This window comes from Prionailurus viverrinus, chromosome X (genome assembly GCF_022837055.1).
Source record: "Prionailurus viverrinus isolate Anna chromosome X, UM_Priviv_1.0, whole genome shotgun sequence".
NCBI classification, from domain to species: Eukaryota; Metazoa; Chordata; class Mammalia; order Carnivora; family Felidae; genus Prionailurus; species Prionailurus viverrinus.
The window spans coordinates 93249514-93274592 of NC_062579.1; the positions used below are offsets into that span (position 1 = coordinate 93249514).

At 37.6% G+C, this 25079-nt stretch overlaps 1 pseudogene; it reads left to right on the forward strand.

Annotated features, from left to right (window-relative positions):
• The first annotated feature begins 201 nt into the window (after positions 1-201).
• Positions 202-1329, forward strand: LOC125157055 (actin-related protein 2/3 complex subunit 2-like; annotated as a pseudogene).
• The last annotated feature ends 23750 nt before the right edge of the window (positions 1330-25079 follow it).

Below are 25079 nucleotides of genomic sequence, written 5' to 3' on the forward strand. Positions count from 1 at the left end.
AATTAGTAACCACAAGCAATTTTACCATCAATAAAAAAAACAACTATTAAAATGCTAGGGTAACTTTTTGTAATCTCCTTCAAAGTATATCTATGCTACTTTGTGGCCTGCTTCTTTCATTTAATAATGTATCTTGGACACGTAGCAATGATGTAAGACAAGAAAGTAATGAGTTAGCCCTATGTGTGCGTACACTAGGGAATGGCAGGAAAATGGCACCACGGGGCCACGCATCTGGGCAGCAAAGCAGAAGTGGGTGTGAGAGCAGAAGACACCTGCCAGGGCTGGGGCCTTGAGGGGACTGAACTTGTTGGTGAGGCAGGGGTGGGTTGACTTGGCAGGCAGGTTCAGGCTTGTAGGGAATGGGGGGGGGGGGGAGGTGTAGCCAGCACCCTGATCCTGCTGGAGGTGAACAACCACATCATTGAGGAGATACTCACGCTCAAGTTCAAGAACCCAGCCACCAATAACAAACCAGAAGCAGTAGAAGTAACATTTGTAGATTTCGTTCAATGGAGTCTTCTATCATATTTCAATTCCTAATGGAGACAAAACAAAAGTGATGGTCAGTATTTCTGTGAAATTCTACAAGGAACTTCAGATATTTGGTGCTGATGAGTTATTAAAGAGGGTGTATGGGAGTTTCTTGGTAAATCCCAAATCAAGATACAATGTCTCTTTGCTATACAACCTTGAAAATCTGCCAGAATCCAAGGATTCCATTGTGTATCAGGCTGGCATGTTGAAACGAAATTATTTTGCCTCGGTCTTTGAGAAATACTTCCAATTCCAAGAAGAGGGCAAGGAAGGAGAGAACAGGGCAGTAATCCATTATAGGGATGGTGAGTATAAAAAAGACAGTCACAGTAGTCTTCAGTGTTTAAGGGTAACGATGATTTGGTCATTGGAAAAGTGTTCATGCAGGAGTTCAGACAAGATGGGCGCATTCAGGGTGGTAAGGCCTTAGACTATGCAGGAGTTCAAAGGATGCAGAGCCAGCCACACGGTTGCACAGGTCCTCTTTAGACACAGGGCACCTCCTTTGGAGCCAGAAGATGTCAGTGCTGCGGTGGCAAGAACATTGGCTCTGTTAACCTTCATGCTGTTCCCTCGCCACACCAATACCAGTGCTCGAGACTACAGCATCAACCTGATCCACACAGAGTTCCAGGACTCTGTGCACAACTGCATTAAGTGCTCTAAAGCCATATTCATACACGTGCATGGGCAAAAACTTCTGACTTCCTCAAGGTTCTGAACCGTGCACGCCCAGATGCTCAGGAAAAAGAAATGAAAACAATCACGGGGAAGACCTTTTCATCCCACTAAATCTTGAGAACAGTAAGAGGAGGCAGCCGACAACTTGCTACTAGATAATCGTAGCCTTTAATGTTGCACCTCTTCAGGTTCTTAAGGGATTCTCTGTTTTTGTTCCGTTTGGGACACGTTTGGAAAATAATTTGCAGAGAGTTGTGCTTGCAAGAACTTCATAGCTGTCAAAAATTAAAAGAATTCCACTTGATCATCTTAGTTCCTTTTCTTTACCTTCCTTCCCTCACACCCCTTCCCTTCCTGCCTCTTTTCCAAGCTGTTTCACTTTGCAATATTACTACTAATGAGTTGCAGGATCATGCAATCTTAACTTGTTTTCTCCTAAGTATTTGTACTCAAAGCTCCTATAATCTAAAGAAATACTGTTGAGGTCATGAATAAAGAAAAATCTATCTTTAAAAATAATGAGTTAAGAAATCTTAAAATATGTGTGTATATGAATATATAAAATAATATATATACATATATCATCTGTATACTTGTATTTCGTATGCATGTACATATACATGAAAACAGTGGAGTTTGATTATGATTTCATAACTTCTCATGGAAAGAGCTAAAAGCAAAGAAGAAAACAACATACATAGTGTACTTAGGAAAAGACCACAAGCAGAAACCACAGATTCTGAAAGTATAGGATCAAATTGAAGTATAATTTCATGATCTCTCACAATTCTTGTAAAATAAAGACATGTAGAATTTTGGAAAAGAGCCCCTTCAATTGTTAATGCCCCTTGAATTGTACAGATGATACTTTGGAAGTTGGAAATGAAAGCAACAAGAAGAGAGCATCACTTTGTAGATGACAAGTGCATTAAGTGCACAAAAGCCGGTATGTTTAGGTGAATGTTATTTATTTATTTATTTATTTATTTATTTATTTATTTATCCATTCATTCATTCATTCATTTTGAAGTACTGCCTCATGGCATTGTCATAGTTTGATGAGTCAATGCATGTAAACATTTGTTTATTTATGAGAGAGAGAGAGAGAGCATAAACACATGAGCCAGGCAGGGGCAGGGAGAGTGGGAGAGAGACAGTCCCAAGCATGCATCAAGCCCCATGTGGGGCTCAATCTTATGACCCTGTGAGATCATGACCTGAGCCATAATCAAGAGTTGGACGCTCAACTGACTGAGCCACCCAGGCACCCCGTGAATGTTATTTTTTTAACTGCTACGTCTGTTATCTAAGAGAAATGACTTGGTAGCAAGACTAAACACGTTGGAAAAGGTACAAGGAGATACCTGAGTTTCAGCTTTACAGATGCTAAATAATGTCAGTAATAGCAGGTGAACCATAAAGTATCCAAGTGCTTCTTGTATTTCAGTGGTATTGAATGGATTGTGAAACCAAAAGAAAAACATTTTACTTTTTCCCATGTTGGTTTATGTTCAATGAAGTGTAGACTCAACATACATCACTGTATGTCAGAGACCTAAAGAATGAGGCCTATGGAAGTTATGGGCAGTGCTTTAAAAACCTACACGAAGGAATAATTATTTAGAAGTTTCATATGGAAAGCAAAACCTAAGCCCTTAAAATGGGATAACTGGTTTCTCTTAATAAACCAGAACAAATGAAACAAAAAATATATGCATAATTAACTTTATTATGGAATGAAACTCCTCTGAAATAAAGGAACACTTGAATCTGTAGATTGAGTTGTCTCACCATATGCCAGGAAGAAATAAACAAGAATAATCCCTAGATGTCAAAATGGATGACTTTATTGGACTACATGTTTAAAAAATCCCACTGGTGGCCAAAGGAAATGAAAAAAACAACTTACTAAATGAAATCAAGAATTTACCTTTTTTTAGATTTGTTTTATTTTTTTTCTTATGGTTAGACTATGGTTATGTGTTTCTGCTAGGACCATAGGGTTAACATACCATTTTATCACATAATATCAAGGCGATGTACTATCAATATGACTTATCACTATTCATGTTCATCTTGATCACCTGGCTGAAATAGTGTTTGTCAGATTTCTCCACCCTAAAATTACTCTTTTTTCCTCTTTTCCATACTGTATTCTGGAAATAAGTCACTGTGTATAGCCCACACTTAAAGAGAATGAGGAATTATTCTTGCTCTCCTTAAGGATGGAGTATCTACAAAAAATTTATTTGGAATTCTTCTTCATGACAGATTTGTCTCTTCTCTCCTATTTTTTTCATTTGGTTATTGGTGTATATAAGTATGGACTCATGTATATTTATATTACATTTTGGTTATAATTCAATACTTCTTTTTGTTGTTTTTACTGCTTGAATTGTTCCTGCTTGGCCAACTGAACTCTTTCAGTTGATTCTTGACCTTTTCACATTATTGTGGTGCATGTGTTTATCACTTTCTAACTTTCTAGACACAAGATGTTCCAGATTCATCATGTGTATTTCCTGTCCTGGTCCTAGAATCAGCCTTTTCTCTGAGGAGTCCTGGTTTCTTTTGTTGGCGAATAGTAGTAGAAATTAAAATCTGGGCAGACCACAAGAGACTCTTAAATACAGAGAACAAACTGAGGGTTGATGGGGGTGGGGAAAATGGATGATGGACAGTAAGGGGGGCACTTGTTGGGATGAGAACTGGGTGTTATATGTAAATGATGAATCATTGGATTCTGATCTTGAAGCCAAGACTACACTGTATGTTAACTAACTTGAGAATGAACGAATGAATGAACGAATGAATGAATGAATGAATGAATGAATAAAGAAATTAAAATCTGAGTGCTAGGTGTGATTATTACAACTACAATGTCTAGGTCCTTCAGCTAATAGAGCAAGGAAATATATGTATGTTTAGTTACCTGTGTACATACACAAATCTATGTTTCTATATGTAACTACTTCTATATTAAACTAAACATAAATTCATACCAATGTCTCCTGCTCTACTCCATTACCAGAGAAATGATTCTAGCCCCCTCCCAGTATTTATCTGTAACCTCTTACTCCAATAATGAGAAACCTGGTATTCATCCTTCACCATTCATTAATTTAATTGTTCAGTTCCTAGATATGTTGTAGATTGGTTTCAGATTCCATTAATTTTCAAACTTATTTAGGGTGCTTCCTTATTCTCCATCTCTTTAAGTGAGGTTTATACATTTAGATTATTTTGTCACATTCTGCATTTCATCTGGGATCTCCCAACCTTGTGAATGATTTTTTTAATTGTATACATTATTTCATTCATTGGGATATAAAGTTCTCTAATTTTGACCATCATTGATATCATGTATTTACTATTACAGTGCCATGCAGAATGAATCCATCACCTTAAAATTTAACTGCATGTGGGGAGCCTGGGTGGCTCGGTTGGTTAAGCATACGACTTTGCCTCAGGTTGTGATCTCACAGCTCCTGAGTTCAAGCCCCGGTTCTGGCTCTGTGCCAACAGCTCAGAGCCTGGAGCCTGCTTCTGATTGTGTGTCTCCCTCTCTCTCTCTCTGCCCTTACCCCCCTCATGCTCTGTCTCAAAAATAAACAAACATTAAAATAAAATTGAAAAAAAATTTAAAAAATTAACTGCATGTTATGAGTTTATTAAATTAAGGTTTATTAAGTGGAGCATATTATGCCAAATGATGAGCTGTTGTTCAACAATAGTTTGCAATAGAAATTTATGTAGAGAAATTTTTTTTTCATAGGTGTTTTAAGTATTGCCTGTCTGAGAGAGTGTTTCTCCTTAACATTTGAAGGATAATTTCACTGGATATAGAGCTCTTGGTCAGTAGGGTGTTTTGTTTTGTTTTGTTTTGTTTTGTTTTGTTTCTTGTTTTCCTCTCATGTCACTTACTTCTTGCTTCTTACTCCATGGTTTCTTTTCTTTCTTTTTTTTTGTAATTTTTTTAAATTAGAGAGAGCAAGTAGGGGAGAGGGACATTGGGGGAGAAAGAGAGAGAGAGAGAGAGAGAGAGAGAGAGAGAGAGAGAATCTTAAGCAGGCTCCACGCTCAGCTCAGAGCCCAACATGAGGCTCAATCCCATGACCCTGGGATCATAACCTGAGCTGAAATCAAGAGCTGGACACTCAACCAACTGAGCCACCAGATGCCCCACTTCTTGCTTACATGGTTTCTAAAAAGCTATCTGTTGTAATTCATTTCTGTTCCTCTATAGGTAATGTTCCCACCCCTGCTCCAGCTTCTTTCAAATTTTTGATTGTGTCTTTGGTTTTGTATGATTTGAATATAATATAACTAGGTATCAGTTTTTTGATATTTATCCTGCTTGGTCTTCTAATTCAGATCTGTGGTTTGATCTTTCTCATTATTTTTAGAAAATTATGGGTTATTACTTCTCTGAGAATTTCTTCTGAATTGTTTATCTTCCTTGTGTTATTTCAAGTATATGTATATTACATGCTATGGAATTCAGCTCACTGATCTTGGATGTTCTGGGGATTTTTTTGTTTCTTAACTCTTTATTTCAGTTTGGCAAGTTTCTATTGACTTGTATGTAAGCTCACTGATTCCATCCTCAACCATGTCCTATCTGCTGATTAGGTCATCAAAGACATTCCTCATTGCTTATATGGTATTTATTTTCTAGCATTTTCTTTTATTTCTTTCCTAAAATTTCCATCTTCTGTATATATTGCCCATATGCTTTTGCATGCCATCTACTTTTTCCATTGGAGACTTAAACATATTTATCATCATTAAGTTTCTTTCCTGATAATTTAATCATTGTGTCATACCTGTCTAGTTTGATGCTTGCTTTGTCTTTTCAGCCTGTATTTTTTTCTTGTTTATTTGAATTCCTTTTTTATTTTCTGTTGAAACTGGGAATTTCATGTCAAGTAATAGGAACTGAAGTAAGTAATCCCATAGTATGAAGATTCATGTTAATCTGGCTAATTGTTAGGCTTTTTCATGTTTCATGTTTCGTGTTTTCTGTAGGTGTATGTGCCCAAGGCTACACATTTCTCTTGTGCCCTTGCTTTGGTCTCCCTTGTTTACTTTGGAATTCCCTCAAATACTCATACTAATAGGGTCTGTGGCTTTCAACTCTTGGATCTGTAATCCACTCTTATTACGCTAGAGCCTTGTTGATGTAGTGATAAGTTCTGTAAACCTCAGTATTTTATTGTCCTGTGTCTTGAGACTATAACTTTCACAAGAATTTCTCTGCTCTCTCCCTTTTAGATAACAGAAAAGTTACAAAAGTCTCGGGTGATAGGAATGTCCCTTCAACACCTAGGATAAGGTTCTGGTAAATTCTTTTTCCCTGAAAATACCATTTCTTATGAATAAGGCTCTGGATGAATTTCACAATTAAACTTCCCCTCTCCCTGCCAGAACCATTAGGGGACCTTTTTGGAGTTTCCACATGAGAACATGGTAAGATTACTAAAAGTAAAAGCAATGAAAGTGCGGGGCTCCTTCTCAGACTGTGGCTCCCAGCACTTTCTCACTCCCTCTGCCAATTCAGTTCAGTGATAAGTCCAAGGAAAGTTGATTTTAAGATGTTTAGATAATTCATGTAAGGATGGGATGGCAACTTCCATACTCTTCACATATTGGAGCTGAAATCAAGTTTTACCTTTAATTTTAATATAAATTAAATTGTGAGTTTATATTCTTTAATGGTTTTTATTTTTATTGCTGTGGGTTTATTAAATCATTTTTATTGTGTTATATATGACATAGACCTTGCCATTTTAATCACTTTCAATGTGCAATTCTGTGACATTAATTTTGTTTACAACATTGTTGTAACTTATCCTTTATCCCTTATCTGAATTTCTAAAACTTTTCATCAACTTGAAGAGAAACTTTTTGTACCCATTGAGCAATAACTTCACATTTCACTTCCCCCTGCTCCTAGTAACCTCTGTTATAATTTCTCTCTCTTGAATTTACATGTTCTAGATGTTTCAAATTGGTGGTCATAAAACATTTTTCCTTTAGGGGCACCTGGGTGGCGCAGTCGGTTAAGCCTCCGACTTCAGCTCAGGTCACGATCTTGCGGTCCGTGAGTTCGAGCCCCGCGTCAGGCTCTAGGCTGATGGCTCAGAGCCTGGAGCCTGCTTCCGATTCTGTGTCTCCTTCTCTCTCTGCCCCTCCCCCCTTCATGCTCTGTCTCTCTCTGTCTCAAAAATAAATAAACGTTAAAAAAAAATTTAAAAACATTTTTCCTTTAAATCTGGCTCATTTCATGTAGCATAACATTTTCAAATCCACCCATGATATGATATATACCAAAGTTCATTCCTTTCTATGGCTGGATACTATTATATTGTATGTGGATATTATGTTTATCCATTTATCTGCCAATGAACACTTGGATTGTTTCCATCTTTTGGCTATTGCAAATAATGCTGCAATGAACATTGGTGTACAGGCATCTGAGTCCTTATTTTCAATTCTTTTGGGTATATACCTAGGAGTCGAGTTGCTAGGTCATGTGGTAAGTATATGGTTATATTTCTGAGGAACTGCCAAATTTTTTCTCCAAAGTGGTTGAAATATTTTGCAGTCCAGCCTTCAATGCATGAGGATTCCAATAGCTATGTATCCTTATCAACACCAATTTCATGCATTTTTTAAAAATCCTAGTTATCATAGTGTGTGATAAGTTCTGTGTCCTTGTGGTTTTGATTTGTATTTACCTAATGACTAATGATGTTGAGAATCTTTTCATATGTTTATTGGCCATTTGTGTATCCCTTTTGGAGAAATATGTATTCAAATCTTTGCCAATTTTTAAATTCTGTTGTTTTTCTGTTGTTATAGTTCTTTGTATATTCTTGATATTAATCCCCTATAGGGGTGCCCGGGTGGCTCAGTTGGTTGAGCATCCAAGTTGGTTGATTTTGGCTTGGATTGTGATCCCGGGTAGTGTGATCAATTCTCACTTTGGGCTCTGCACTGACTGTGAAATCTGCTTGAGATTTTCTCTCCCTCTCTCTCCCTCTGTCTCTCTGTCTCTCTCTCCCACTTGCATCCTCTCTCTCTTTCTCTAAAAATGAAAAAGAAAAAATAAAAATAAAATAAAGTAAAATAGGCCCCTATAAGAGATATGCTTTCAAAATATTTTCTCCCATTCTGTAGGTTGTCTTTTCGACACGGCTTATTTTGTTTCTGTGTTTGGACAATTTGATATTGTTTCTTTTGTAGATACCTAATTTTTCTTAGAGTTTGCTGAGCTTCTTGGATCCATACATTTATGTATTTCATCAAATTTGGGAAGTTTTCATCTATTATACATCCAAATATTCTTTTTGATCCTTTCTCTCTCTTCTTATCAGACTCCTATAATGCATATGATGTTCCATTTGATGATGTTCTATAGTTACCTTAGGCTGTTTTCACTTTTCATCATTTTTTTTGTCTTTCTGTTCCTCAGACACATTAATTTCAACTGTCCTGTATTTAAGGTTATTGATCCTTTTTTCTGCCTGATGAAATGTGCTGTAAATATCTCTTGTGACTTTTTTCATTTCATTCATTTGACTTCTCAGCTCCAGAATTTCTGTTTGGTTACTTTTATAATGTGAATCTCCTTATTGATATATTCATTTTGTTTTTGCATAATTTCCTTGATTTCATTTAGTTTTTTTTTGTCCTTATTTACATTTTGGTGTGTGGGCATTCTTAAAACAATTGTTATAAAATCTTTGCCTAATAATTCCAGCATGTGGGCCTCCTCAGGGATGGTTTCTGTCAATTTATTTTGTTCCTTTGAATGGGCTATGCATTCTTGATTTTTTTTTGCCTTGTTATTTTTTGTTAAAAATTGGACATGTGGATATTAAATTATGGTAATTCTGAAAACGGAATTCTCCCTTCAGGTATACTGTGTTCTTTAATGGTTGAAGGTTGTGTAATCTATTTGATTAATGACTTTTCAAAACTAACTTGGAAAAGTCTTTATTCCTTGTGTATGATTACTGAGTTGTCTGTTCACTTTCATTGTGTTTAGCTAGTATTTTTAGCAATCTCCTTGAATGCCCAGAACCAAAGAAAACATCTCTCTCATTCTTTACAGATTGTCACTCTACTAGAGTGTTCCAACAGTTACCCATGCTTGTACTGAGCCTAAGGATCAGGCAAAGGCATAAGTCTCGGGTCTTCTCAGGTCTAATGTGTACATGTGTCTTCCCATGTTCTTGCTTGTAGCCTGCTAAATTTCCTTATAACCATGGGTGCTTTTGATTGACCGTTTTTTTTTTTAAAAAAGAAACTCCACCTAGCTTTTCCTTCCAGACTTTAGGTGGTCTATTGTATGTCTCAACTTTAATGTCATGTCACAGGCTTCTGAGGTTGTTTGTTCACCTTGTAAAGTTTTTGAGAAATGACTGCCACTTTTCTGGCCTGAGTTAGTTCTGAGTTTGGTGAAACAGGGACAAGTGCCTGGTGACAATACTTCAGGTAATCACCAGACAGGTTAAAGCCAACATACACAATAATTGGTAAGGCCTGCTCTGCTTCTGATGTAACTTGAGAGAAGGTCTCACTCTGGGAATGCAAGCTATTGTCTTTAAGACTGCTGTCAAGCTGGTGAGGGGATGGAGGGAGAACAAGTAAAATGTCAAAAAGTTTTGCTACCATGGATAAGTGGCTTTTTTCTTGATTCAATGTTTGTTTGGTTGCTGTAAACCTTTGATTCTTCTCCAGAATTATGACAAAGTTGGTTTTGACATGCTTGTTTTTTGGTTTTACTGTGGAGGGATGAGAGCATGGAGCTGGTTACTCTGCCATTTTGCTGATGTCGCTCCTACATATTTAATTTTACATGATGTGAACAACATGTTCAGAAATTTCATGAAAATTTACCATTCAGTTATCATGAGCTGATTTGAACTAGCTCTAGCACACCTGAGTTTAAACTCATTTAAAGGTATATTATCTATACTTTGAATTACATTATGCTATGCAAGTACAACTATGACCTTTGCCCTCAGAGAATTTCTGTTCTAAAGAAAGTTACTCTAAGTAGGGCATTGTGATATATGTATTAAAGAAAAATTTATGGATTTATGGGATATTAGGTTTCATTTTGATATTTTCATAAATCATCCTCAATATTCTCTTGATCATAGCATTCTGACTTCTGGTCTCATCTTTGTGGTGTGTGTGTGTGTGAGTGTGTGTGCATGTGTGTGTGTGTGTGTGTGTGTAATGGTTCTGTCATCTCTTCCTAATCATGGCTATTTCTCTCAATTACAAGAATTTAAATGATTCCATGGGTTTTGCAAATCTTAGCTAGATATTACTAATTCTCTAGTCAAATGGCAATCTTTCTGAGCCTAGGACTGGCCTTTCTCCCAATTTTCATGCCTTTACTGGAATCCAATAGCACTGCTTTCATATTATCCTCTAAAATGGCTGAAAGTATACCCTAGTATAATAGTTGATCCACAAGAAGGTTTAATAAAGTTTGTTATACATTTAAAAATTGGTGTCTGCTCATGCCAAAATACTAATCATAGTAGGGGATTTATATGTTTATTATATATATTTTTAGTTGAAAAATAAAATCCTTTGATATTTTAAAAAATAAATACTTCCCATCTGTTATATCAATCCCTCTACAAGTTACAGGAAAAAGCAAGTCTGTCCTTTTTATACTTTCACATTCTAGTGCTATATCTTAAATAACAGGAGGAAATGATTGCTGAGCCGGGTTTGAATCAGATGTAATCAGTCATCCACTGCATATGTGAAGCTTGATTGTGTACTACTTTTGGTTTCCCAGTTAATTAGACATTACAATAGAAAAAATAATAAGATTACATAGGAGCAAAGCTACTTACCATAGAACCAGGTTTAGGTTTTCATATGATTTCAAAACTTATACTAAATAGGTTAATTTATATAATATATATTCAAGCCCATAAATAACTTTAGTTATTTTCTTCCATTCTCCAATCACTGTTGTCACTATTCTTTGAATTCAGAGACTTGCCAAAATTTACCCATTGGCACAGCTTTATTTTTAGGTATGTTGTTCTTTCTCAACTAAAAATCATTGATGCATAGAAATTTTCCATTTGTTCACTGATTTGAAAATAATAATACATGGTACTTTAGCAGCATGTCAAAGGAGCATACAATGCATTCTTTCTCCAAGCTGTAATTGCAGGCCATGCTTTAATGTAAAGCAATTTGCTTTTAAACATGAGAGAGCATATGGCCCAAGGAGAGAGAGAGTCAGTGCTAGAAGGTATTATTTCTTTTATTTATTCTGGAATCTTTCCAAAATCTTCTCTATATTGCTTGAAAGAAGCAAGGATGTTCACAAAGCCACCATAGACCAACATGTCCAAGTCTGTAAGATCATCTCAAAATGCACTGAAAAATTCAAAAAAATATGCATATTTTATATCATCAAGTGGTTGTAAAAACAAACATGCAGAAAATAGTTTGGGTCAGTGGAGCTTGAACATTTGCTCAGATGCCTGAGTCACACATAACTGCTTCTATTCAGAAGTCTCCTCAACAAAATGTGTTGAGGGGTAGAGCTGTCAGTGTAATGCTTCTTTTTATGTGGAATCATAGATGATGGATAAGATTAACCATAGAACATACACAGCTATCAATTTCTTGGTACTAACTGGGTGTCGTACATTTTGGGGTAATTCCAGATATCCAATTATGTTATAGTCATGAGAGTTTAGACCAAAAGGGATAAATATGTGAGCAGTAAATTTGACCATGTGTGAATGAAAATTTGACCATGTGTGAATGAAAAAGCATGTGCTGTTTTAATGACCAAAGAATTATTGCCATTGCTTTTCTTTCTATCCCAATAAGTTTTGGAGTTCTCATGTAGAAATCTCCAAAGAAATGAGGAGCAGATTGGGGATAGAAAATAATTTTCTAGGAAGATACTTTCTGGAACCATTTGTTAATGTCATTATATCACTCTCTGACCAAGCTGGAGCAGCATATCTCCTTTTCAGCCAGGCTCAAAGTAAAACTTATGTAACCATTTGACTCAAGTAATTAAAGATATCATCGTGTTGTATGAAAATGATCAGACTGTCTGGCTGATCATTTTTTTTCATCACTTGTTAAGGTATATTAGGACATTTTCTAAAACAAACTAGATGACATGGGCCATAGTCACCCAATGCATTGTCTACATGATAGTGTTAAAATGCTTTGCAATTGAAATATTGATAGAATTTATAATTTATGATGGACGGGAAACCCCAAATATTTGCAGCCAAAATGGGAGATTTCATAACACAGGCCCAGGGACAAAAGGGTAGGCAATATAACTGGGAAAAAGAGTTTGATATGCTGTTTAGAGAGCACTACCATAATGAGTTTGCCCACAGCTGTTATCAATTCCCACTCTACTCTAAAGGCAGTGAATTATGTGGGGATATGATGATGAATCTCAAGCACTCTCTCTGTAACTAAAAGCACCCCTGCCTGAGAATATTCCACTTGTGATTTAATCCTAAATAACTAGTTTTCAAAGCGCAAATGAGCCCATCTATCAAATGTTGTCTTGTTCTTCAGCTTACCTTTCATATTACATTATAGATGGAGGCAAAAATCTATTTGAACTCTTCCATTTGAATTGTGGCCTGTGTTCAGGCAGCTTCGTACTCTAAAAGGGGCATTTTCTTCATTGTTAATAAAAAAAATGCCACAGTTCATACAATTGATGACTATTTAGAAAGCACTTGACCTTTGCTATTATCACCATTATGTGTCTCCAAAGGTCTCCTTTAAGGTGTCAAAGAAATTAGCATTAAAGTGACTAACATGCTTTCTATTTCAGCTGCTTTGACATAACCTTTAAGTAAAAAAGTGTTTGTTTTAGAAATAAATTAATATTTATTTCATTTATTCAGGAGATGCACTGAATGTTTTATAGTTGTCATGTACCATGCTAAATCCTTCTGTGTGCATCATTTCCTAATTCCCACAAAATTCTTTTTTAAAGAGGAAACTTGAGATATAGAGAGGTTTTGTAACCTAATTAAGGTCACATATCTAGTAAAAGGCAAAGCAATTATGTGAACCTATTGTCTGAATGTTTAAGTCTGAATTTTTGCCACTATTTTCTGTTATTTTCCTCATTATAAAAATCTATCCCACCCTCATTACAATATTTTTAAAGTACCATTAGTTATGACGTAAAAGTAACACAGAAACTTCTAAACCAGGGTTTCTCAATCTGATCACTCTTGATATTTTGGCTGATTTGCGGTGGGAGGTATCTTAAGGGGAGTTTCATACTGTGCATGGTAAGATGTTAGCAGTTTCTCTGGGTCGAACTATTAGCTGCCAAACCACCTACTCCTAGTTGTGACAACCAAAAATGCCTCCAGACAGTCCTGCGTGGGAAGAGGGTAAAATAACCCCTCTTTCTGCTCTGGAGAAAACAATGCCACGTTTCCTTTTTAAGACATTAAATTTGTTATTTTAGTTTTATAATTTTCAATAACCTGGTAGAATCAGAAGTCCATTAAAAATAGATAAATGTATTTTCTTTGATGTTATTTCCATGGAAACTAGGAGAAGGTCATCTTCTATTGTAGTCTTTTCTGGCTGAAGTTTTAAGTTACACAAATCTCGTGTGATTTATAAGCATTTTAATTTTTTTATTATTTTTTATATGTTTATTTATTTACTGAGAGAAAGAGTGTGCTTGTGTGCAGGAGCAGGGGAGGGGCAGAGAGAGAGAGTACCAAGCAGGCTCCACACTGTCACCGTAGAGCCCATGGGGGCTCAATCCCACGACTGTGAGATCATAACCTGAGCCAAAATCAAGAGTTGAGGCAAAATCAAAGAAAATTATATCATTGCTGAAGTTTTCCTCAAAGGTGGGATCTGAAGGGAAGTCTGTAGAAATCTCAGGCTTTAGAGCATTCTTGAAGTGCATGGTGTAATCTAAGCAGTACTATTAAAACTTGCTGCATGTAGTTTGTTATTCTACAAGCATCATAGTCTTAATTTAACCTTAAAGGCTCTGAATTCTTTAACTATAAATATTTTGGGGTTCCATGAGGTATCATTCATATATATATAGAGACTACCTGGGCATTGTAATTGGAATAGTACCCGCTCCCTTAAAATGTGCATATTTTATGTAGGCATTGTCACCTGTTAAGTTTATGTCAAATTCATGGGGGTACCTTATCTATGTTCATCATTCACCATCCCTTTATCTTCACTTTCAAAGTTATTCTTTAGTCTCAGTCCCCATCGGATAGCTCTCTGTCCCAGGGAGGATTGTCTGCTCACAAGTGTCCCAAATGCCTTCACAAAAGCCCTAAAATGTTTTGAAATGAAACAAATTTCTGGACTGACAACTAAGTGACAGTTAATCTCTGGCAAATTATAATACATGGTTGTTCAAAGACCACATTGATGAGGGAGTGTGGGATAAGCTGAGGGCAAAATACAGCCCCCCCCACCACCAGGTGGGATATGTGTGATATTTCTCTGACACTTCTGACTACCCAAGAACAAAAGAAAGGGGTTTAAGTGCTTACCATGGTAATGTGGGAAACTAAGGCAAATGAAAAATTAAATTCTCTTATTGCCTACAGACCATTGACAAGCCCTTGAAACAGGCAGAATGACCTCCCTCTAGGAACTCAGCTGCCTCCATGATGACACTTTGCTAGGGGCAAAAGAAAATCTTGGCTTAACATTATCCTTACCCCCTAGGATCCTGTAAGTCTACTTTAACATATAAGGATTCCTTTGAAAACTTCCTTTATTTCAAATCCCCAAGATATATGCTGGCAATCATACTCCAAGCTTATGGCTCCTGATATACATTGGAGGGGTCTCATGACTGAGGTTTTACTAACCAGTAATAAATGGTGTTTCCCTAACAACAGCTAGCCCCTAGAGGTCTTGGAAACCTTGCTTCCAAAATTCCTTAGAGATTCTATCCCTAATCCCCTCCCAATATATAATAAGTTACCCATCGTGACCCCAGTGCAGCTTTTCCTGCCCACAGGTCCTTTCCTCATGCTTTAATAAAATCACCTTTTTACACCAAAGATGTCTTCAAGAATTCTTTCTCGGCCATCGGCTCTGGACCACTCCACCATCACCCCAAAACTTCATCACTATTAGGTTTTCCTAGAAATTCACCTTCCCAATTACCTAGTTGACTAATATTTGCTTCCAGATTCTCACTTTCAGGTGCTTCTGTTTTCACTGAGAAAGGAACTTCCTCACCCTCCCACCATCAAATCTACCCACCTATATGCATGTATAGCCATATCCCCTCCTGTGAAAATCACCTCCTATCTAATGCCAACATCTCCTCTTTTGTACTAGTACACAATAAGGTTGCAGCATCTTCCATTTTAAAAACTTCCTTTTGGAACAGAATAGAGAGCCCAGAAACAAACCACACAAGTATAGTCAACTGATTTTTGATAAAGAAGCAGAAGGCAATAAAATGGAGCAAAGATAGTCTTGACAACAAACAGTGCTGGAACAACTAGACATCCACATGCAAAAAAGAAAAAAAAGAAAAAGAAAAAAGTCTAGACACAAACCTTACCCCTTTTACAAAAACTAACCCCAAATGTATTACATACCTGCATAATACTTTGATAATTCTTCTGTATGTGAGATATGTCTCTATTCCATTTATTTATTTATGTAATCATTTATTTATATCATAACTATTCATGGATATTTATTTTATACTTTGGAGTATAATCCAATACTAGTTGATTTTGTTGCTCAAATTCTTCCATTTTGGCCATTAGAAGCTCTGTCGGTTGGTTCCATGCTCAATTTTTAGTGACATAAGCAGAGTCTTACTTTTTTATGATACCCAAGGCCACTTCATTTGCTTCGCTAACTTTTTAACTAAGAAAAAATTTACAAAGAGTGGTTTTTTTCCCCCTAAAGTAAGATGGAATCAATAAGACGTATTTTTGAGCCATTAGCTTTGTCTGAAAAGTTCCAATCTTTACTCAATCCTGTAGAAAATCTGCCTCAGTTGCTACATCTGCATGGAAGAAGACTTATCTGTGTTTTATAGTGGGAGAAATTTGGGCCAAAGGAAACTTTCTGGAAATGTAAATTCAACCTATCTTTTAAGTTGACAATGTCCAAGTGGTGGCTGTTCTTCAGTGATGAGTTGCTTTCATCTCACTGATTCCCCGTTTCCTCTGCACTGAAATGTAAATGTAAATGCTACAAAAGAATGCAGATTCTCTCTTCTTTCACCAGCCTTTCTCAGGAAGGCTCCATTTTATTTCCCTAGCAGTGCTAATTGCTCCCTATTACTTTGCCATTATGCTCCCCTTCCAAAATAAATAATATTTATGAAACATTGGAACAATAAATAAACTGTGTGTTTATTGTGTTTATTCAACACAGGCTTCCTTTCCAAATTGCATGGCTCAGCTCTGACTGCTGTTCAAGCAGAGCCATCATGCTTTCCAAACTGCCCTGCCAACTTGTTTGTCTTTGCATACGCATCTTTTTTTCTTTGAGACTTGGAGAATAGCAATTAGGCAATTCCAGGTGGTGTGGGTACCAGAAGATAATCACATTTTGGAGCCATTAGATGCTTCACACATACACACTTTGCAATTCTCAAGGGTATGATTATCTCATCTCTACTCTTCTTCATGCCATGTCAATATCCCCTTTTCTTTTCACAGTACTAAGTTATAGATTCTTCAATCCCTTCCCCCCAATTATGTCCATTCAACCATATAATCATACTAAGAACAGTGTCAGAAAACAACCACCACCACAAAAACCAACACAACACTGTACTGAGCCAACATTCTGGGTTTTTTTTTCAACATTTAATTGCAGTATGTGTTATATCTTCCAGTAATACATTGGTTTTGGGAAACTAACGGCACATTTGTAGACATCCAGAATCTAGAGGGATCAAATTTTGGCAGGATTTGTTTGTATCTCATTTTTGTCCTGTATTCCCACCTCATCCTGTTTCATACCTCCCCTAACATTTAGCACAGGGCATGGGCTAGAGTAGACACCGAAGGGGAGCACAGTATGCTACCCCAGAATGTGCTACTTAGGCATGTGGATTATTTTGGGTTGAAGGTAATCAAGACCCAGGAGACTCAAGAAAATCTTTTACCTCTCCCTTAACTACCTAAAATAATACAGATATTAGACTTGTTTCAGAAAGAGAGCTATTACCAGAGGTAACTTTTAATCTGAAAGACCTATTTATATGGCAGGGCAACATCTAATTACCAAACATCTGCTCTTATTGTCTTGTGAATTGCACTCCTCCCCTTTGAAGCCCCAGGCCCCTATCCCAATCCTTAGGGAAGGCATATAAACATCAAGTGCCTGACTGTCTTTGAGTCTCAAATCTTTGGGGCTCTTGTATGTACAAAATTAAATTTGTTTTTCTTGTAATATGTCTAATGCCAATTTAATTATTAGACCAGCCAAAGAACCTAGAAAGGAAGAAGGGAAAAATTTTCTACCCCTACAATACACAGTAGTTCATTCATCTTGCAAGTGTTTCCAATCACTTAACACAATACAGCAATGCTTAAAATAGTAACACCAAGCCTAAATATTAATTATCTTCAGAAATATTTTCAAAGGAGTCTCCATTTTTTAATGACTGTGTTTCCTAAACTGTATTCCATAATGCCATAGTGTGCCATAAAATGTTGATAGATAGACCATAGAAAATGAATTTCCATGGTTATTCAAGTTTTAAAATGTCTGGGTTAAATAAATTTCATTAATTTGTTAAAAGTTCTGATAAATGCTGTAGTTCTGTACAATGAGACTTCCAAGAGAGACTTTGTTTTTCCATGAAGGGTGTCTAAAATTTATTTGACTTTAGAATCCTGTTTTATTTACATGATGCATTATAGGAATAGACCTCCAAAAAATGTTTGAAAACCCAATGAAATTTAATAGTGGAACTAAAAATGCCTAGGTTAGAGATTTATAGCCTGATCTTCATACATAGACTTCAGGGGATCAATGTTAGTATCTTTATTTTTCTGATCTAAACTTAATCTACTGTGGTGTGTGTGTGTGTGTGTGTGTTTGTAGTCCTATCAGATATATAATGCAGATTAAGAAGAAATTAATTTCAGCTGGATAAGGTAAACCTGGGGAGGCCTAATTGGAGCAGGTGGCATTTATGTTTGCCTTTGAGAATCTCAAAAGTCAGAGATGGTAAAGAAAGAACATTCCAGCAAAAGTAGACAACTTAAACAAATGTATAGGAACAGTAAAATGCTGGGCATGTTTGAAGTATGGTGAGAGATCCCATTAGGTTTGAGGCTAGGATGCATTAGGTTGAGGTTTAGGATGCATGAGTGGTATAATGGGAAAAAATGTTTAAAAAGTAAATTGGAATCAGATTACGAATATTTTGAATTACATAATCAAGATTTTGGATTTTGATCATTCCGTTTACCCATTCATAACCATTCAGTGGTCTTCCTTTTTTTATATAACTTTCCATTTTAGAAAGTAATAGTGATATGATAGATTGTCGAAGAAGACAATGCTCACAAAATGATCAGTTCCATAAAATCAGAAGCTTAAGTGTAACATGATGAGGGCCCTAAATTGGGTAGTGGCAATAAGACGTGAAAAGAATTGTTTAGCTCTAGCTTTTCTACTGACCAGCATAACTGCCTAGTGAGGATCCACATGCCCTTTACTTACTCCATCTTAACACATGCACACCATCTAGACCTGTGCTGTGTAATATGGCAACCAGTAGCCACGTGTGACAATTTACGTTCACTTTTAAATTAATTAAAATTAAAAAAAGATTAGATATTCAGTTCCTTATTGGCACTAGCCATATTTCAAGTGCCTAATTATGTATATGGGGCTAGTGGCTACCATCTTGGACAGTACAGATAGAGATTATTCCTATATCTGGAGACAGTTCTATTGGAAAACTCTCATGTAAGCTATAAAACATGCAGAAATGTAGCAGCCTGAAATGAATGATTATGCATAGCATAATTTCTGCCAGCGCTGGCCTTCCTTGAATTCTGAAGCAGGAGAACCTGGTATTTAGTGTCTCCAACCTGCACTTTCTGCCAAGTCAGTGCTTGCTTTCTCATTCATGTGCTCTCTCTCCGTGTCTATGTCCTCTGTGTTCCCACAACAGTCTGTGCTTATCTCTATTGGGGCACTTAGGACACAGTTGAAACATCGATTTACTTGTTCTTCTCCTCCACTCTATTGTATCTTCCAGCATCTAGCACAGGGGGTGACACAAAGGAGCTCACAGAGGAATTGCCCAGTGAATTTTTGTGAATGAATGAAGAAAGTAACAAAGCCTAGTAGGTCATTAGCAGGGGCATGCACGGCATGAGATATGTTTGATTACCGTAGTCTGTTATTTGTACTTCTTATATCTTCTTTTGCTACGAGTGCCTTCAGAAATGGGTTTGAATGGAGTGGCTGTGTGGAGTAGGTATAGTGTCCCTCCATAGGAAAGAGGTCACAGTTACATGCATACTAGAGATGAAGCTTTTCTGGAAGTCTGACAAGTAGAGAAGTGGAGAAGTGCAAGAGCAACTGATTTAGCATCTGGGAGGAAAGGCATAATCCCTTCTTTTCCTGCTGGGTGGGAAGATGTATCAGATTCCATGTACCAGTTGGGGAAAATCCAGGACTTGAAAGGCAATGTATTGTGGCTAAGCATCTACAATGCTCTGTGTTCATTCATTTCCCAGGATTATCATTTGTGATTCTCCTTGTAATGAAATAATAAATGTACAGAGCCTGACTGAGTTGGGAAATAGAGAGATCACAGGCTGGCTCCCAGTGACATCTTTTGCCTCTCCATAAAAGTAGAGCTGGCTGACAAATAGAGAGGCTGGGACACCTGGGACTGTAGATTAAACAGCACAGCAAGTATGTAGACAAGATAGCTGCCTTTGGTAATTAAAGCTGGCCTGCTTAGTACTGGGAGGTAACAAAGATGGCCTGTTTAGTTCTTTTATGTTTGCCTAAAACATGAAAAGCTCTCAGGATTTTTTCCCCTCTAACCTCACAGGCAAGCAATACATTCCCTGACAAATGGGGCTGTGTTTCTAGGTAAAGCCTGAGTATGGCTTCAAAATCTGTTAGAATAATGGTTCTCCTCTGTACCAGTCCATTTCCTGAAGTGGTTCCTAATTTGAAATCGCCAATTCTTGCATTTCCATCCCCCTTGTGAGAGCTCAGTTCTCACTGGTGTCAGCAGAAGTAGCTGATCAGTGTGGTGCAAGGAGCCTGATGGATGGCTTTAATTCGCTAGTCCCAGCCTGCCTTTACAGTTACTCAGGTCCTGGAGAGAGCTGGCCACCCAAGGCAGAAATCACTGCCTCTGTGTTTCCACACCTGCCTCAACAGCCTGAGGACTCGGGGATTGGTGCCAAGGAGGAGATACAGAAACAGATATTTCTCATGATCTCTGCCATGCTGGGTGCTGGCAGAACAGTAGAGAAGGTCTTGACATTACATCACCACTGACCACCATCTCCCATTTGCTACCATGGCAAGCTAAGGATGAAATAAGGGCTGCCCCCTTATCATGACATTGATATAAGATGGGAAATACAGACAACTCTTCTCCAAACTTAAGTTTAGGACAAAGTTTAATTTGAATGCATAGAATGGGTAGCTCCTGGGAAGAAAGCTTTCTGTCAGAATTTCTTTGCTATCCTGTGTGTGGGAGAAATTTTTTTCTGCTCAGTTTGATTTTCCTTTATCAATTAATTTTACCTGTGTTACATTATTTATTGCTACACCTACACTATTGCTACACACTTAAAAAAAGATACCAGGAAAGTGGCAAACTGACTCTAACTAGGTATAATATTGGGCCGGACCCTTCTACTCCTTTAGCCTGGATTTGCCAAGAGATTGGGTTTCCTAAGTGGAGCAGCTTAGTCTTTCAGATGAGTGTATGAAACCACCTCGTTATCTAATTGCATTACACACTTTAGCCTTGTAAGTGATTAGGTATCTGTTATTTAAGAAGGGTATAGAGATGAGAGCAATTCATCACCAAACTAGAGCATTGCTTATCGTAAATTTGATCATCATAACCAGACTACGGAGAGCAAGCACTTCATGGTTTACAAAGAATGTTCATGTCTATGATTTCCCTGAATTCTCATAAGAGCACTCTGAGAAAGATTGGTCTCAGGGATTAGTATTATCCTCATTTGACAGTGCAGCACAGTTATAAAAAAGTAGATCACAGGATTTAGAATCCATATTCCTAAGTATTCCAGTATCCCTTACATTGTGCTTCTGTAAGAGACAAATATCTATGTGGCTATATTGGCACTAGGCAAAATCCAAAATCTGGACAAAGGCAAACTGAATTCAGATGGCTATCTGAAGCTCTTCCTAGCAGACATTCTCTGGTATACATTGCTTGCTTCCTCCCTCCCAACTGCTGTGATCCCTGGCTTTGCAAAAACTGCGGGTTCAGCATTGCCCCAAGCTCTGGAACCCATCTGACCCCAGGATGGAAGGGTTTTTCATAGCTACAGGCCACTATTCTGGCACTACTATGTTGCCCGTGTTGCTGTTCCAGTCTTGATCTCACACCACAGTTATGGTAACTGGACCTTGTTCCCAGGATTCAGCTACACCCATCATTCTTTGGTTTGGATGATCAGATCCTTATCCTCTTAATTGTAAGTTCATTTTGTTTAACCTACCACACACTTTCAAGACCCTGTAGGACAGGGTTCAGTCTGCCTCTGTCAATAAAGATTTTTGTCACACAGCTATGCCATTCATTTATGTATTGCCTATGATTGCTTTTGCACCACTAAAGCAGAGTTGAGTAGTTTCAACAGAAACTGCATGTTTGCCTCCAAGTCTAAAGTGTTTACTGTTTGGACATTTATAGAAAAATGTCTGTTGATCCTAGAACCATAGTTCTGCTTTGTTCTTCTACTTGATGTTCTCTGGTAACAGAGAGCCTTTTCCTAAGCCTAGTGCAGTGGCTGGGATGTTCTAGGCCAAAAAGAAATTTCCCTTATGTTTGTCTAAGTATGCTGGCTCATTGGCTATAACTAACAACTATCTATCCTTGATTTCCCCTTAACTGTAGCTGGTCTTGCTCCAGGCAGAATACCCCATCACCTAATGTTAGTTGCCCTCTTCCTGCTCACTGTGGGCCTCAGACACAATCTGCATTTTAACCCCCATTTTAATGAGTTCTACTTGTGGAATTAGGCTTCTTCCCATACCCTGTGTCCATGTCTATTCTATCCTCTCAGACCCTACTCTCCATTGTCCTGCATGTCTCAATAGATAGAACTGTTTCCAAGCCCGAGTTTCTCTGATCAGCTGATTCCAGTTGAAGTCAGCTATGTTCAAATTTCTCTGGGCCACTCTTCCTACACTTTTCTGGGAGAGAGAAGGAAAGGTTGAAGTTAGTTTGGACACATTTCTTTTTGAGTGTCTCTCCAATATATATAGCTCCACTCTGGCAAGTTCTTGTGACTATAGGCGATTTAGGGTCACAAGTACCTTAGAAGAATCCAGTTAAAATTGAGTTATAAAAATGTCGGAGCCTGATCATCTTGGTGCTAGGTGTACATGTATTTCCTTTTGACCCATTCTCATAATAGTTACCAATTTCCACCCTCTGTCCTCCCCATCATTACTCCTGGAAATGGATTTTGATTCTTACTACACAGGGTCAATCAGTAGCAACTCAGAGCCCCCCACTGACAACAAACAGAGGCTCAAAAGCTTATCATTCAGAGCAGAATTTGAGTTTTATGAGTTGTTTTCTGTAACCTCAAACATCTTAGTAATTCTCTGATGAACCGTATGTGTACCCTAGTAGCAATTCTATCAATGAGCTGATATTAGAGTTTCCATGCTACACAATCTGATCTTTATCATAAGTAAATAATATTCCAGTGCCCTCAAATCAAAGGAATGGATTTATTTTTTTTTTTTTGGATTGTTTTCAGATCACAGCTGTTTCCCAGGTGAGCTGCATCTGACTTTTTATTTTTATTTTTTTATTTTATTTTTTTTTATGAAATTTATTGTCAAATTGGTTTCCATACAACACCCAGTGCTCATCCCAAAAGGTGCCCTCCTCAATACCCATCACCCACCCTCTCCTCCCTCCCACCCCCAATCAACCCTCAGTTTGTTCTCAGTTTTTAAGAGTCTCTTATGCTTTGGCTCTCTCTCCCACTCTAACCTCTTTTTTTTTTCCTTCCCCTCCCCCATGGGTTCCTGTTAAGTTTCTCAGGATCCACATAAGAGTGAAACCATATGGTATCTGTCTTTCTCTGTATGGCTTATTTCACTTAGCATCACACTCTCCAGTTCCATCCACGTTGCTACAAAGGGCCATATTTCATTTTTTCTCATTGCCACGTAGTACTCCATTGTGTATATAAACCACAATTTCTTTATCCATTCATCAGTTGATGGACATTTAGGCTCTTTCCATAATTTGGCTATTGTTGAGAGTGCTACTATGAACATTGGGGTACAAGTGGTCCTATGCATCAGTACTCCTGTATCCCTTGGATAAATTCCTAGCAGTGCTATTGCTGGGTCATAGGGTAGGTCTATTTTTAATTTTCTGAGGAACCTCCACACTGCTTTCCAGAGCGGCTGCACCAATTTGCATTCCCACCAACAGTGCAAGAGGGTTCCCGTTTCTCCACATCCTCTCCAGCATCTATAGTCTCCTGATTTGTTCATTTTGGCCACTCTGACTGGCGTGAGGTGATACCTGAGTGTGGTTTTGATTTGTATTTCCCTGATAAGGAGCAACGCTGAACATCTTTTCATGTGCCTGTTGGCCATCTGGATGTCTTCTTTAGAGAAGTGTCTATTCATGTTTTCTGCCCATTTCTTCACTGGGTTATTTGTTTTTCGGGTGTGGAGTTTGGTGAGCTCTTTATAGATTTTGGATACTAGCCCTTTGTCCGATATGTCATTTGCGAATATCTTTTCCCATTCCGTTGGTTGCCTTTTAGTTTTGTTGGTTGTTTCCTTTGCTGTGCAGAAGCTTTTTATCTTCATAAGGTCCCAGTAATTCACTTTTGCTTTTAATTCCCTTGCCTTTGGGGATGTGTCGAGTAAGAGATTGCTACGGCTGAGGTCAGAGAGGTCTTTTCCTGCTTTCTCCTCTAAGGTTTTGATGGTTTCCTGTCTCACATTTAGGTCCTTTATCCATTTTGAGTTTATTTTTGTGAATGGTGTGAGAAAGTGGTCTAGTTTCAACCTTCTGCATGTTGCTGTCCAGTTCTCCCAGCACCATTTGTTAAAGAGGCTGTCTTTTTTCCATTGGATGTTCTTTCCTGCTTTGTCAAAGATGAGTTGGCCATACGTTTGTGGGTCTAGTTCTGGGGTTTCTATTCTATTCCATTGGTCTATGTGTCTGTTTTTGTGCCACTACCACGCTGTCTTGATGATGACAGCTTTGAAGTAGAGGCTAAAGTCTGGAATTGTGATGCCTCCTGCTTTGGTCTTCTTCTTCAAAATTCCTTTGGCTATTCGGGGCCTTTTGTGGTTCCATATGAATTTTAGGATGGCTTGTTCTAGTTTCGAGAAGAATGCTGGTGCCATTTTGATTGGGATTGCATTGAATGTGTAGATAGCTTTGGGTAGTATTGACATTTTGACAATATTTATTTTTCCAATCCATGAGCAGGGAATGTCTTTCCATTTCTTTAAATCTTCTTCAATTTCCTTCATAAGCTTTCTATAGTTTTCAGCATACAGATCCTTTACATCTTTGGTTAGATTTATTCCTAGGTATTTTATGC